The following is a 16,831-nucleotide window of genomic DNA, read 5'->3' on the forward strand; positions in this document are numbered from 1 at the left end:
ATGGTTTTTTCAGGCTAATGTGATCATGTAAATTAACTTATACTGAATAGCATGATAATGTGCCCAATTCCATATAGCAGTTGGTTGGTCTATGATCCCCCACTTCATAGGCCATTTCTGAGACCCTTTCCTTTCACCTTTTAGCCTCCTTTTTTATGTCTCGGTACTTTTATTTGAAGTATGTTCATTCATCTGAGAGGGACGTTTCTATAGAAAATTCTGAAATATATTAGTGCCATATGGAATAAGAGAAATTCAGTGCTTCCCTGATACAAAGCTTTCAGTAGCAGCCCCAGCCTTTTTTTTCAGTTTGTACCTATGAATCCCAAATTCATAGGCTTAGTGATCAAATTTCTTAACTCTCTACTTTCTTCACTGGGCAATTCAATGTAAACACTCAGTAGTCAATCTATATGCTCACAGTAGTGTCTAACTTCTATTTCTTAGGCATATGGGCTTTGCTCCCAGGGGTCACTTGCAAACAGGATCCACATAAATGTAAAAACATTCATATCAACTAGGTTATTATTAGTGCTCCATTTTGAAATAAGAATCCTATGCTAATTTATTTGAAAATCATACCATCCCCAAAACATTTATTCAGGCACATTCCCCAAAGAATTTTTTTTCAGTAACCAGGAAATATAAATGGCATTTGTATCAAGTGTAATCATAGAATCTCTGTCAGTTGGGCATCAGAATTTAAATCTTAAAAATCGCAGGTGACTGATGTTAGGAGTGACACAGTTCTCAGGTCTTTTGATTCTTTCACATTCTTGTCTAGTGGATTTATTTCTCTCTATTCATTTTTGCCATCGGAATGCAATTTTCAAGGTCCTGAATTTCTTTTTCATGAACAGCGATTGGTATTCTTAGTCCTAAAGGATTGTTCAGTGAAATACTATTTGATTTCGGTGCTCCTTTTGTCATTGAACCTAATATGTATGACTAATTTTACTGTTTACTTAAAAAAATTTATGCTACAAAAAAAATTAGAGTGGCATATATTAAACTCTAAATAAAAGAATTACCATCATGTATAGTATAGCCACACCCTGCTATATTTTGAAAGCTTGTATTTAAGTTATGGGAATATAGCTTAGTGTTTCTCAGTTTGGGCTGCAGTTGAAAATTCCTTTAGGGTGCCTGTCCAGCTCACAGTGACCCCTTTTTCTGATAGATGTGTCTTCCTATGTGATTGTGCTTATCATTTATTGAGCCAGTAGAGCAAATTGAACCTAAATTTAGCCAAACCTATTCTTTCTCTTATAAATTTTGGAATTGCAACTGAGAACAAAATGCCAGTCTTGGCTGGACTCATACCTGGGGGAGAAACTTGACAAATGCAGAGTGTCTGTATAAAAAAAAATCAGAGAAATCAAATTTAGGGAGAATAAGGCTGATATTCAGTGAGATTCAGAGGCAGGGGATAGGAACAGAGCAGAGCCTCCCAGAATCCTGATAGATAGTTGTGCTTGGATTCTACAAGATTTCCAGGATCTTTTTCTCTTTTTTTGGCATAAGCCAGTTCAATTTTTTTTTCTACTATTTTTAAACATGGAGGATAGAAGTCAAATTATTTATAGCCCTTGAACTTCAGATCAAATGGTGATATCAGAGAAGTAAAAACTCTGTGAAAAAAGATTCAATTAAACCAAATCCCTGGCCACCCAAGCCTAGTCCATGAAGTCTGCTGTAATATTAAGAAGGGCATTAAGACTTCAGCGTTGAAAGGCTGTGTGATGAAGGGAAGGAGTATAAGAAAAATGGTTCTTACTCAATTGTTCACAATAGATATCACAACTCACAACATTTCACCATAAGAGAAAAAAAAGCCCACATTTCTAAGATGACTACACACATACACCATACACACACCCACACACACATATTAATCAAGAATACACTGCATATTATGTACGTATCTATATATATAGTCTGTATAGTATTTACGTACGTATATAAGTATATATAGAAAGTATATATATACATGTTGTCATCTTAGAATATGTAAATCTATCTATATACATACATATTTTTGGAATATATGTATTTATACACATTCTATAAGATATTTATAACTATATATTTATAATTATTGTGACCATAGGGCTTGGTTTGTCCAAAACCATATCAGTTTATGCCACTGTCTAGCATAATTTCAAATAGCATGCCATGAACCCATAAGAGTTTTGGATGATGAATGTTACAGTCATCCAAGTTCACATTCATTTTAAACTGTACAAACATAATATAGTTAGGAGCGAATTGTTATGTTGCACATTTAAAACAAAAATAAATCAGTTAGCAGTTTAAATTTGTAATAATTCTGGGTAGCACAAATTTTATGATCCCAAAGTTGTAAGAACTGGAGTCTCTCATATCTTCCAAGTTCCTTCATAGTCTCTCCATGAGGTCCCATAAGGACTCTTAAAATATAAAGAGTTAATCTCCAAAGATATTCATCCAAAGGTATACACAAGTTACAGGACGCCAGTTACAAGTCCTGTGGCATTAGACTAAGACTGGTTCAGTAAGAGATGATGCACCAACTAGCCATATTATAAGGAACAGAACTGTGGTTTCACTAGATGATTGGTTTCAAAGATTTCAAATTTCAGAAGAACTTTTTGTGTGAAATTTCTAAATAAAAGAAATTGTGCACTTACATAGAGTTGCCAAGTTTTGATTTTGCCAAGAAAGGACTTCACAAAAATAAATACCACCTCCTTTACATCTTGTTATAACAGGATAGATATTTTCAACTCAAAACAAGAAAAATACATCATTTATCTCAACAAAAGCACATTGACATACAAAGAATAATGGTAGAAGTAAAAATCGTTTTTTTCAAATTTCAAATCTAAAATAAATTACAATATAATGATTTTATATGATATGATACATAACTTGTCTTGACGTAAAGTTGCCTGACTACATTTAGCAGCAGCATAAAGTGGTACTTAGATGCCAAAATTGCTCACAGTTTATTTATTACATCATCAAATTTTGAGTTTTAAAGTGGTACATGTATTGACAAAACATTAAGCAAAAGTCACCTCTATTTATAACAATTTAGGAAAATCTGGTAAACGGTACTAGTTTGTTCCATCAAACTAGTTAAACAGTGAAACTAAAACACTGTTGTAATTAATGAAGCTTTAAATAAACTCTTGAAATCAGGTAGTGTAAGTGCTTCATATTGTTCTTTTTCAAAATTATTTCGATCATTAAACTTCCTTTGCATCTCCATATACATTTTAGAATTTTTTTAAATTTCCACAAAAAAAAATCTGCTGGGATTTTAATTACTATTGCAATGAATGTATAGATCAATTTGGAAAGAACTGCCATAATAACAATATTGAATTTTCAGAATTATGAACATAATGTACTTTTCTATTTCTTAGGCATTTTAAATTTCTCTCAGACCTATTTTATAGTTTATAGCAATCAGATTTGTACATATTTTGTCAAATTCACCTCTGAATGTTTCATATTCTTTGTGCTACTATAAATGGTATTATTTATTTAATTTTAATTTCCAACTGTTTGTAGCTAGCATATAGAAATACAGTTTTTATTTGTAGAACTTGTATTCTACAAATGTGCTGAACTCATTTATTGGTTTTAGTACCTTTTTTCTAGAACCCTTAGGATTTTCTAAATTGATAATCATGTTATTTTTAATAAAGAGAGTTTTACGTCTTCATTCCCAAACTTTATGCCTCATGTTACTTTTTCTTGCCTTATTATCCTAAAAGAGATGTAGAAGTAAAAAGGAGCTCCAGATTGGGGCAGAGAAGAATTCTTGAGTTCTAATTAGATTAGAACTGAGCACTAATTAGATTGGGCTGAGCACTAATCTATGCCAAAGTGTTAGGAAACTACATTGTACCAGGAAAAGAACAAACAAAGAGAAATAAGCAGAATAATCCTTTGGGCTCTGTTTACATCAGCCAAAGTGGAAATCCTTTGGGCTCTGTTTACACAGCTCTGTTTACATCAGCCAAAGTGGAAAGACTTCCTAATACAGGGGACATTGGGTAGAGTCCTCAAAATGTAATGGCATTAAAGGTGAGCCCAAATTAACCTTAGAATAGGGCCTCCTATGGACTTGCCCCAACAGTCTTAAAACCAAGACTCAAAAGGATCAAAGTAATTCCATGTAATTAACTACAATCTAAAACAAATTCAACAGTATTTAAAGGAATATCTCAACATCCAATAATGTATAGTTCATATTATCTAGTATGTGATAAAAATCACTAGGCATGTAAAGGAGTGGGAAAATATGATTCTAAATCATAGGGAAAGTCAAACAATTTAAACAGTCCCAGGAATTTCACGTAAGGTAAAATTAACAGAAACAGTTATTAAAACATCTATTAAAAATAAATTTAACATATTCAAGATGACAGATGAAAATATGACCATGATGAAAAGAAAAACTGAAGATTTAAGAGCCCCAAGTAGACCTTTTAAAGATGAAAAATATAATAACTAAAGAGAAAATACACGGGGCATGATTTACAAATCAGAGACTTGAAAAAAAGGAAATCAGTGAATATGAAGGTATATTAAAAGAAATGATCCACAATTTAAAACACAGAGGAAAAATTAAAATACTGGAAAAAATGAACAGAATATTAACAACATGTGGGTAAGTATCAACTTGTATAATATATGTATAATTGGAGGAACAAAAGGATAGTAAAGGGGAAGGACAGAAGAAAGCATTTGAAGAGATAATGTATAAAATTTGCCAAATTGTAAGAAAATTAAAAAGATACCCAAGAAACTCAGGCAGAAGAAATATTTTTTTAAATCGTATTTTTCTCTTACATTCCCACTTTTGGTAATATTGTTGTTTATTTTTTCACGTGCTATAAATTCCATAGTACTTTGTTTTTATTTCAGACAGAAAATTACCTTTTAAAAATTAAAAAAATAATGGAAAACAATAAATACAATAAACATATTTACCTGCATAGTTACCATTTCTCACACTTTGCCTTCCTTTTTGAAGACATTGTCTAGTTTGACAAACTTACTTTTTATCTTGGCACTTTAAAGATGGCCTTCCCATTGTCTTGTACCTTGCATTGCTTTTATAATAAACCAATGTAATTACTTATCAGTGTTCTATTGATTGGTGTCTTTCTTTTTCTTGATTGTAGTTAATTACATGTCTTTTTTTTTAAGATTTTCTTTTAATATCTTGTTTTCAACAATTTGACTACAAGGTGTCTAGGTGTGGGTATCTTTATGTTTATTCTGTTCAGTATTCTTTGAGCTTCTTAGCTTGAAGGGTTAATATTTATCATAAAATTTGAAATATTCCTCAGTCATTATTTCTTCAAAATTTTCCTTCCCCAATTTCTCCTCTCTTTCTCGGATTTCAAATGCATACATGTTGGACTAATTGATTTTTCTTTTTTACAAATCACTGAGGCTTAGTTCATTTTTACAAGCTTTTTTTCAGTTCTAGAATTTTAATTCTTTTTTACAGTTTTTATTGCTCTCTGAAATTACCCATCTGTTCATTTATTATGTCTATTTTCCCTTGTATCATTAAAATATTTTAAATAAGTGCTTTAAAGTCCATTTCTGCTAACATTAACATTTCTGTTATCCTATTTTATTTATTTATTTTTCTTGGCTTGGATCATATTTCTTGAGTAACATTTTACACAGGTATAACAATTTTTACTGCATTCCAGACACTGTGAATGATACATTGATGAGTGTGGAGTTTTGCTGTTTTCTTTTTTTAAGTTTTGAGTTTTGTTTTTGAGGGGAGTTAATTTACCATCAGATCAATTTGTTTTTTAACTTTTTGAGGAGGTTTTAGTGTGACCCACACTCAAGGGCTTGAGTAACTCTATTCATAATACATATCTTTTCAGAGGTCTGAACCAAATCTCAAGGTCTCTCCTTGTTGGCTGGTCAGACCTCCTACATTTTCCAGTACTGTGGTAGCACTGGAATTTCTGTTTATCTAATAATTCCACTAGTTCTTCTCCACCATGCTTTACAAAAATTTTGTTTGTATATGTGACCTTAGTGTTCATCCAAAGGATTAATGCTACTGCCATGACAATTTTTGGACCTCTTTCTCTGTGTACCTGACTTTTCTGGGACTCTACCCACACCAATATGAGCTCCTTCAGCACTTACAAATTCATATTTCTAACTTCTCAGTTCAGTGAGACCACCAAAATGTACTCCCCTGCACTGTGGTCCAAAATGTACCTCCAGGGTGAAATCCCGTGTGATCACGTCTCTCACCCTTTTCTTAGGAATCGTAGTCCTCCACTGCCTACTGTAAAATGCGTGAAACTCAAGCTTCTTATTGTTTTTCCAGTTTTATATAGATGCTTATGTCAGGAAGGCTAGACTAGTGTCCATTATTTCAGGATGGTCAGAGCAGAAGTCCACCTAAAGGCAATTTTAAATCGTGGGATAGATGGCTTGTTTTCTTCTCATTTCCAAATTGAATTCCAAATTAATCTCCACAATGAGACTGATTGTTACCTTTTTCAAGCAAAGAAGATTTAAAAGAAATTATTTCAAAGGGTATTTTATACAAGCCCCAATCTTACATGATACTTTATCTTCAGTCTCCCTACAACTGCTAGTGCTGATGTTAACTTCAGTTAGAGAATTTGGCTTTTCCATATCTTCAAGCTCCAAATCAACAACCTCCCAGTCAATGTGGATTTCAGACTGCAGATTGAAAAAACTGCTCTTAGAAATGTTACATTTTCTTTTCTTTTCTTATCACTTTCAGATAGATCTTATTTCAAAGCAAGCTCATTTCATGTAGTTGCAAAGGCCTAGAAGAAGGATGAGTTTAAATCATGGTTGTTCAGACTTCTGGCTGTGTGATCCTCTTGGTTCCATTCTTCTTCTATGTGTCAGCATCACTGCCTAGTTGACTTCCTTTATGGTGACAACAAGACTGCAGCATTTGTAAGTTTTACTCCTATATACCACACCATACTAGAAGGAGAAAAGTTATTTGTATAACAGTATTTCCACAAAAATTATTGAAATGGAACCCAGTGATTGGCTTAATCTAGATCATATGCTCCATCGTTAACTGAAATAGATTCCCAAATGAGGCTGAGTGCTCTGGAAAAGAGAACAGCAGCTGGATGCTTAGGAGGCAACTGTTTATTACAGTTGTAGTCTGATTTTGTTTAATGTTATATCATAAGCATTTTTCCAGTCTTCAAAATTTTTGGTTATCATATTGATACAATAAACTATACTTCATAAATTCCTATAATCTTGTGAAAACTAAATTATTTTCTTTTTTTTTTTATCCTGACCATGTCACTATGAAAGAGGTTAAAGGAAGATATTATTAACTCCCCCCCCAATTTACAGATAAAATAATGTCATGATATGTTTAAATGGTTAGGCCAAATTCATGGAGAGACCAAATTAGTAGAATGCCAGTTATCACACCAAAATTTCATGCATCAAACTATTTCTACTCTAACACAGCTATCTATGTTATGGAAAAGATAGATAAATTCATAATTTTAGTCAGATTAGTTAAATTCCAAATAAGGTAAAGAGTTTCAGATTTTTTCAAATGAATGAACACAAGATATTATTAATCAGTCAAAGGGCACATAATAAAAATTCATTTGTAAAGATTAATTTATTATATTTTAATTTATACTTTAAAATGTATTACACTACAAAGATATAAAATCATTTGTCCTATTGTTCTATGAATCATTACCTATATATTATTATGTTCTATCAGATATGCATCACTCATTCCTCTGAAATTCTTTCTGTATCACTAATTTGATACTTAGTACTTCTTCCCTCCCTGGCCTCTTCTTTACTCTCTCCTTCCCTTTTCTCTTTCCTCCCCTCATCCCCACCTAGTACCTCACTGCCTCAAAGACATAATAAACAGGTGAGAGAGAAAGAGTGGAGCACTAACAATTCATAAAATCCAATCACAACATCAAGTAAAAGTATTACTATAATTATATCCCAACCATAACCATATCTAATTTTTTGCCAGAACACGTCACAGCATACTACAATATTCCATCTCAGTTACATACATATTTCTTACATAAGTTTCATCACCTTATCCTCAAACTTATTCCTAAAAGTCAAGGAAAAAATAAATCAGATAGTTTATACAAAGTACTTAGTACAATGCTTGGACAAAATAAATACCTAATGAATATTACCTATCTTCAATAAGTGTTATAAGAAAACTACATACTTCTTAACTAATTATACCTGAAACAATCAAAAAAACCTAGAATAGAAATTTCAACCAAAAAAACCTCACCCAATGAAAAGCTATACTGCGTCCTATTCTTAAGTGCTACGTGGTCATCTTGGCTTGTGGATGGCATTATTCCTCACAGAAATTTTGTTTTTCCCTTTGTACTACCCTTTTCAGGAATCAGGGCTATCCCTGTTTAGGAATTTCAGGGGGAAAAAAATCCAATGAGTCCTATGATTGGAGCTGTGTGAGATACAACTGAGGAATCTGAATTGTGTACAAGAGATTTGGTGATCAGAAGAGCTTGAGAAGTAATATTCTTAAACTATAATCAGCATTTTAAAAGAATGAGGTTCTACTGGTCTTTTTGAGCTGTTTGATTCATCCTATTACTTTATTCAAAGATAAGAACTGCTGAAAATTGCACATGATGAAATGTTTTGCATGAGGCCAAAGACTTGGTAACCTTAAGTAAGATTAAAGAGCTTTTCTCTGGAGGATCAAGTTAGACATACCCTGAAGTGTTTTCCTGGTCCTCTGACCTGAGACAGAGCACTCTAGCTCAGCCTCCCACTGGGCTGCTGGTTACCACCCCTCACTGTGGGGCAGAATTAATTAGTGTCTCGGAAGCTCTTCCAAACTACTGTCCAAAGGACATACATAACAGTGGCCCCTCAAGCATAATCATCCTGTCAACCTTTTACCACCCCACAGCCCAGTTACACAGCTGATGTTTTAACACTTATAGTCCTGCAGTAAATTTAGCACAGCAACATGCCAAGTGTCATTATTCTCCAGAGAGACCATATTTAATATTTTCCTTTGCAGATTAGCAGCACTAAATTTACTTCTTCTTTCTTGCTATTCAGTATAGCCTTGTATTTGGCATGCGACCTTAATAGAAATGTTTTCCTAAGCATTTGAAACACAAACAGCATCAAAACAATTTCCAGGCAGGGCACCAAATGAGTGTCTGTCGGAACAGGGAATCACAGCTGCAAAGGGACTGAAGACTACTGCACGTACACCATCCATCATGTTTCTGTCTGAGGCACAGAAGTGAGGAGAGTTTGTCGCCTCTGCTGCTCCTGGGAGTGTAGAGCCTATCAATCTAGCCATTTCAGCCATGTCTGCTAAGCCTTTCACTCTCCACTCACGCTGAAGATCTGGAGCCTTTCTGCAGATGATCCCTGCCCTTCCATCTGCTTTGGCATCTGTGCTAGGAGCAGAAGCAAAGCTTCACAGCTGTGGTTTCCCTTGCCCAAACCTCCAGGACCAACTCTGCAGATGTTCTAAGCACAATATAATTGGGATATTCTTTCAACCGCTGCTCACATATTCCTTTGAGTAATGCAGAGAAGAAAATAAAACCTATCAGAAGTAATCATGAAAAGAGAGGTTTCTCCTCTCTATCCAAAGAGCCACAACAAATTACCAAGGCAAACAATTTACCAAGATTTCTGCTAAGGATGATTCAAATCACTGATAGTCTCCCGTGGAATGAGTAGAAAGAAACACTCTACAGTACTGAAGATACGAAAATAACTAAATCAGAGCAACTCAATTTAGAACTTTTTTATTCTATAATTTGTTGTGTGTGTGCATGTTTACAGAAATATACATGCTATTTTAGAAACTTGGAAAAATATGGACAACTATTTAAAATAGGGATTGGAAAATTATAGCCTGTGGGACAAATTTAACCCACTGCTCACTTTGATAAGTTTTATTGGAAAACAATCATGCCCATTTGTTTACCTATTATTGTCCATGTCTGTTTTCTTGCTACAACCAGAGGGTTACTTAGTTGTAATAGAGACAGGATGGCCATCAAAGCCTATAATATTTATTATCTGGCCCTTCAGAAGAAAAAATATTATCTATAATCTGATAACTCAGATATAACCACAGCTACATTTTTACATAATGATTTGTCTTTTTAGGCCCTTAAAGGGAAACACACCATTCTCTGAATCCACATTTTAATTCCTCCTTAAGAAGAAGAAATAATCAGATTCTAAAAACAGATCTATGTTTCCTAGTGACTAAAAAGCCAGCAAATAGCAGCAGAATCAATTTTCCTTCTTCACATGGGTACTATCTTCTCTGCTGTTTCCTGTCTTCCTTGGAGACTGTCCAACGGTAAAGTCTAGATTTGGACTGAGGCAGAGAATGAAAGCCTCTTAGGTTTTCAGCCTAAGTAGTTTACTTTGGCCTAGGCTAATAAAGAACACTTTATCTTGGAGCTGTGGACCCAAACCTAACGTCACAGTTTAAATTCAAAGAATCAACTCAACTGTGCAGAAACTTTTTCTGGTTTTTTTCCTAATACATAGTATCAATTTTTTCAAAAATCCTCCACATCCTTATGACATATGCATCTTGAAGTTAGCAATTAGTAATATGTAAGTTCCAATAATTTTGATATTTCTTATACACATTTTTGAGCTCCCATTAGGAAGAAATTGCAAACAACTATAATGAATCATTTCAGAGATGAGTATGGGTTGGAGTGGAAAGATCTATTCCCAACTACTTATTCTATTCTAACTACTTATTCTAGCTGTAAATGTAAACCTTTTCTTATACTACTATAAGCATGAGCTTTCTAAGACAACTGTCTTACTCATTTTTGTGTATCCTCCAGTAACTAGACAAAGTTAGCAACCAATGAAATTATTCCAATCAGCTTTATGACTGGAGGGTACCACACTGCTCTTTAACCAGTAACTCAGTAAACACTTGCTGACAATGAAGAACAAATGCCTAATATTTTCCTGAAACATAATCATATTAAAATTTTTTGCTTGTTTATTTTTCAGGTTATAATTTTGAAAACTATTCTACATATCCTATGGAGGAATTTTCTCCCTCAACTAATATGTCCAACTCATATGAACACTTTTACAAAATAATCATTTTCCTCTTCCCATTAAATGATATTGGGAAATGACTCTTAAAGCCTGGTTTAGTCTTTTCCTGAACAACAAATTCACCATGTTGCCAAAATGATGATTTATTAAAGTGAAAATGCAAGATCTTATGCACCACGGCATAATAGATTTTTGTGCTGCTGGTCATATTACTCTTGTCTTATTTCACTCACAGTCTAGTACTTTACCATGTTAGCTAAATAGCTAGAATAATGTATGTACCCAAACAAAGATCACACTTCCAATATTATGGAAATGCATACAATTAATTACTAAATATCCATGAAACCAGTAAACTGTTAGATTTGACAAAGAATAATTGTTTCATTTGTTTCTGATAAAACATGCTTGTGGAATTGAGAAAATGCTCAATAAATAATGACAGATCGGACTTAAGATGTTGTGGAAATCCTGAAGGTTAGGCATAGAAAATACACAGAGATGAAAGTACACTATTTACTCTTGGTTTTATCCTCCTATATTTTTTCTGTTAATATGCATTAGTTATATGCACAGTTAAGTACAGCCTAAAAGAATTCTAGAAACTGTTAATTTTATTAAACCATTATTGCACAAGAATTTTTACAGAACTTTTTCATTAAAGCTTTTGAATTGAAGGTAAATAGAAGAGATTAAAGAATATTTTTAAAACAGTAAAAATAATAACATTTAAAAATTAAAAGACGGACTTTATTATAAAAACATTTATCTTTAGAGGAAGAAATAAAATATTAGAGCTTTAAGCGTAGTAGAGGAAAGAGGAAGAGTGATCACTCCTTCCCACACCAACAGCTCTCTAGCCTTCTCCCACTTCTCTTGGAATCATTCTCCATGCATACAAAGGACAAAATGGAACTGCCACAGTAATGGTCTGAGCACTATGAATGTGGTCTCCGTTCAAGCATGGCTCAGGGCTTGCCCATGCCTAAGGTTTCCTTAGTCAGGAATCACCTGGTTGCATGGAAAATAAACACAGCTATACCAGCTAAGTAAAACGAGGGGAGGTAGGGTGTGGTTGGAATATTGCAGGAAGATCTCAATGAATCCCAGAAAGAGGGACAGAACTAGGAATTGGAAATTAGCTGGAACCAAAGTAGCCACTCTCTGGGTCTGTATGCCCTTTTTTTCCCCTGCTTTTCTCTATATGTCTCTGCTTTATTCTCTTTTTCTCTGCAGACTGGCTTTTTCTGATCTACTTCCTTATAGCCACCAGACTGTGTCAGCCCTGGCTCATTTAAGTGCCCTAAAAAGAATGAGCAGAGTAACCGTGCCTCAGATCCAAATTCCTGGGAGGGAGAATCTAACTGACTGCTTGCAAGCCAAAGGGTAATCTCCTGCTGGATTAGCTGTGGTCAGGGACTCTAAGTCACTTAGTACCAGTGTTGTCCCTCCACAGGCTATCAGGACAATTTGAGCTGGGCTGAAAATTGACCTAGTTTTTACTACAGGCTGTAGGTAAAAGAGCACCATAGATTCCACCAGGTTAGCCAGGGCCTCCATAAACCCAGCTCCAAGAGGATCAGAACCTTACCCAACTCCATCTGTGTGCACAGATTAAAGTGTTAAATCTAGCATTGTTCCCAGAATATTGACTGATTGAAGAACTATATACTGTGACCAAGGAAACTCTTTTCTGAAGACTCTAAACAATAAATACTTAATTTTTGACATCTTATAGCATGGGGTTAGAGTGCTACTTATATCAGTAAATATCTGGATAGCAGGCCTTAATTTCTGTTGCCAGGCTTACTTTACCCATGATGCCAATTCCCTCAATTAACTCCATGAAAAACAACATAATTTTTTTAAAAAACCTCCAAATAATCAGAAATCAAGGATTATCACCATTTTCACATTATAATTCTGATACAAACTTTCTTAAGAATTTACTATATCTCTTCCTCTTCTTATTCCCTCTTCCCTTTCATTCTCTTGTCTCCCTTCCTGAACAATTCAGTCCAAAAGCTATTTGGTGGAACCAAGCAAGGTAGGCATCCACATGCTGAAAGAGAAGTGTTAGCAGCCTGACATGGTATGCTGGAACAAAAGAGGGATGGCTATGTGCAAGAGAATGGCCCAGAACCAAGAAGAGAAAGGAGGGCATCCTAGGGTGAAGCTTAAGTAAGGTGAGGAGGGTATCCACTCAAAGGACAGTGGTGAAAATGGCCTGGTGTTCAGAGCCTTTTCAGGTGGAAGAGAGTGTATGTTCAAGTGGAATGGTGCTGTAGGGATACTGTGCAGATCTCAAAGCCCAAGCAAGGTAAGGAGGGCATCTAGATGCAAGGTGAAGTAGACAAAGTATTAGCAATGGCAATTTGGCTAAATCCTTGAATACGTAACCAAAATGAGGAATGCTTCAAGTAACTATACTGAGGACAATGGGAAACAATTTTCTCACTGTCAGAGAAGAAAGGAAAACTAGAATAAACATTGTGGTATTGGATTTAAATTGCAGATATTGGAGTTAACAGGTGGTTTAAAATATACAGAGATAGAGATATATAAAGATATACATGGATAAATAATTTATAGTTAGGTAAATAAATATCTGTACGTATAAATGTAATATTCTCTGTTTTGTCTATTGAAAGGGACAAACAACAGTACCCTCAAAAAAGAAGTATACCTAATTAACAGATTTGGATTTCTAAAAGCTATTCTACACTATAAGAAACCATGGATCCCTGGAAAAATAGCTGATTCCAGGACGGGAGCAGGCAAATATAAGATGACTCTGAACAATCATTTTTCTGTACCAGAAAGTAAGGAAGTGCTCAAGAAATGATGAAGACAAGTCAAAGTATACAGAACCCAGATTGAAGAAGCTCCTATTGAACAAATAGGAGCAATGTGAGCATCAATAAAAATCATAGTCACAGATTATAAACCATTGGATGAAATAGTATCCCATAAATCTATAGTGATATAAAAGCATAAAAGAATGTACTGAAATTTGGTGAGAACCAGAACTTTACATAGCCTCAAAGTACTTCTTCACAAACTATCTAGTAATGACAAACAGCAAAATGGTAAATTTACAGTGGAAATTCTTTCAGATCCCACCCTAATCTAGTAATCAAAATGAACATCACATGCGATGGGACAAATAGAAAATGAGTTCCACACGATGGGCTGAAAAGAACATAGCATTACTTCAATGATATTCCTGCCAAAGACAGATACTCTGAATCTAATTCATGAGAACACATCATAAATCCAAACTGTGGCATATTCTACAAAACAAATGTCCTGTAATCTTCAAAATCAGGAAAATTAAGGAACGTATGAAAAAGAGTTCCAGATCTAAAGAGACTAAATAACAAGACAATTAAATACAAGTGTTTTATTGTTGTTATTATTATAAAGGATATTATTGGAGCAACAGGTAAAACTTGAATGGGAGATAGGATTTCAGTAATAAATAAATGCTAATTTTCGGATTTTGATCACTGTATTGTGGTTAGGTAGGAAAAAATCTACTGGGAGATATGAATATCTTTAAGCTCCCAGCATTGCACAGATCTAAGAAGCAGGAAATTAGAGATACAACAGAAACAAAATACACATAAATAGTAATGAAGTCTGTATTCCAAGTATTAACTAAATACAGAAATTTAAAATTCTGTGCAATTAATAAAAGAAAGCATTTATTAGGCACTTTTAATACAAGGCACCATAGTATATTTATTATACATTCTCCCAATTTCTAAAAAAACAGCAAAGAAAGATTACAATTTTCCACATTAAAAAACTGGGTCACAGAATGGTTACTTGCCCAAGATTATATCACTTATAAATGTTAAAGCCAGTGACGGCTAGTAAATGTTTAACAACCGGTTCCCTAGAGGAAAAAAAAACACTCTGCTTTGTCGCATTTGCCAATTTCTGTCTTGTAATCAGTCCCACCAAGACTGATTTCAAGCTACCAACAAACATAATACCGCTGAGCAGAGTTAGGAAGAGATGCACACAGGATCCTCTTGCAAGCCAACGCAAGCCAGCTTTCAGGACAGCTCTGGTAAAGGCTAAAATCTGAAAATTGTCAGGTGAAGACCAGAGACCACCATGGCATAATGCCTATATTTAAATCTTAAACTAGAGAAGAAGAATCATTTCAATATAAAGCAGGGATGTAATTTTAAAAAATAAATAAAAAGAAGACCTAAACTGACCAGAATACTTGGCTAGAGATTTTACCAATCATTAGTGAAAAGGAACGAAAAATTAATTTAAAAATCACACTATACATGATTTCTCACACACACAATTATATACATTAAATGCTTTGTTATAGGAATATATGTGATATTTGCTAGTGTGTGTGTACATATAAACATTACTGTATATACATATATATGACATTGAATTTTATGAGATTTGTTGATTATGAAAGATATATACAAATAGATTAGATAGATGTAGACAGAGATAAAAATGAGATCAGTGCATTTTATGTTATACATTATACATTATAGATTATATTAAATTACATATTGTATGTATAATATATAATAGATATATGAGATTGTTTGGTGTACCTCCCATCCAATCTGTGGTAGTTATTTTATCAATAGCTGGGACTTCTCTGGATGTTTCTGTGCAGGTGTTTTTTTGGTTTTGTTTTGTTTTTATATCTTTATTGAAGTATAATTGCTTAACAATGTTGTGTTAGTTTCTGTTGTACAACAAAGTGAATCAGCTATAAGTATACATATATCCCCATATGCCCTCCCTCTGGAGCCTCCCTACCATCCTCCCTATCCCACCCCTGTAGGTTGTCACAAAGCATCGAGTCGATCTCCCTGTGCTATGCAGCAGCATACCACTAGCCATCCATTTTACATTTGGTAGTGTATATATGTCAATGCTACTCTCTCACTTCGTCCCAGCTTCCCCTTCCCCTCTGTGTCCTCAAGTTCGTTATCTACATCTGTGTCTTTATTCCTGCCCTGCCACTAGGATCATCAGTACTGTTTTTTTAGATTCCATATATGTGCGTTAGCATATGGTATTTGTTTTCTCTTTCTGACTTACTTCACTCTGTATGATAGACTCTAGGTCCATCCACCTCACTACAAATAACTCAATTTCGTCTCTTTTTATGGCTGAGTAATATTCCATTGTATATATGTGCCACACCTTTTTTATCCAATCATCTGCTGATGGACGCTTAGGATGCTTCCATGTACTGGCAAATAGTGCTCCAATGAACATTGTGGTACAAGTCTCTTTTTGAATTATGGTTTTCTTAGGGTATATGCCCAGTAGTGGGATTGCTGGGTCATATGGTAGTTCTATTTTTACTTATTTTAGGAACCTCCATACTGTTCTCCATAGTGGTTGTATCAATTTACATTCCCACCAACAGTGCAAGAGGGTTCCTTTTTCTCCACACCCTTTCCAGCATTTACTGTTTGTAGATTTTTTTGATGATGGCCATACTGACTGGTGTCAGGCGATACCTCATTGTAGTTTTGATTTGCATTTCTCTAATGATTAGTGATGCTGAGCATCTTTTCATGTGTTTGTTGGCATTCAGTAAGTCCTCTTTGGAGAAATGTCTATTTAGGTCTTCCACCCATTTTCGGACAGGGTTATTTGTTTTTTTGATATTGAGCTGCTTGTATAT

The sequence above is a fragment of the Balaenoptera borealis genome (genome assembly GCF_965194805.1).
Source record: "Balaenoptera borealis genome assembly, chromosome: 8".
NCBI classification, from domain to species: Eukaryota; Metazoa; Chordata; class Mammalia; order Artiodactyla; family Balaenopteridae; genus Balaenoptera; species Balaenoptera borealis.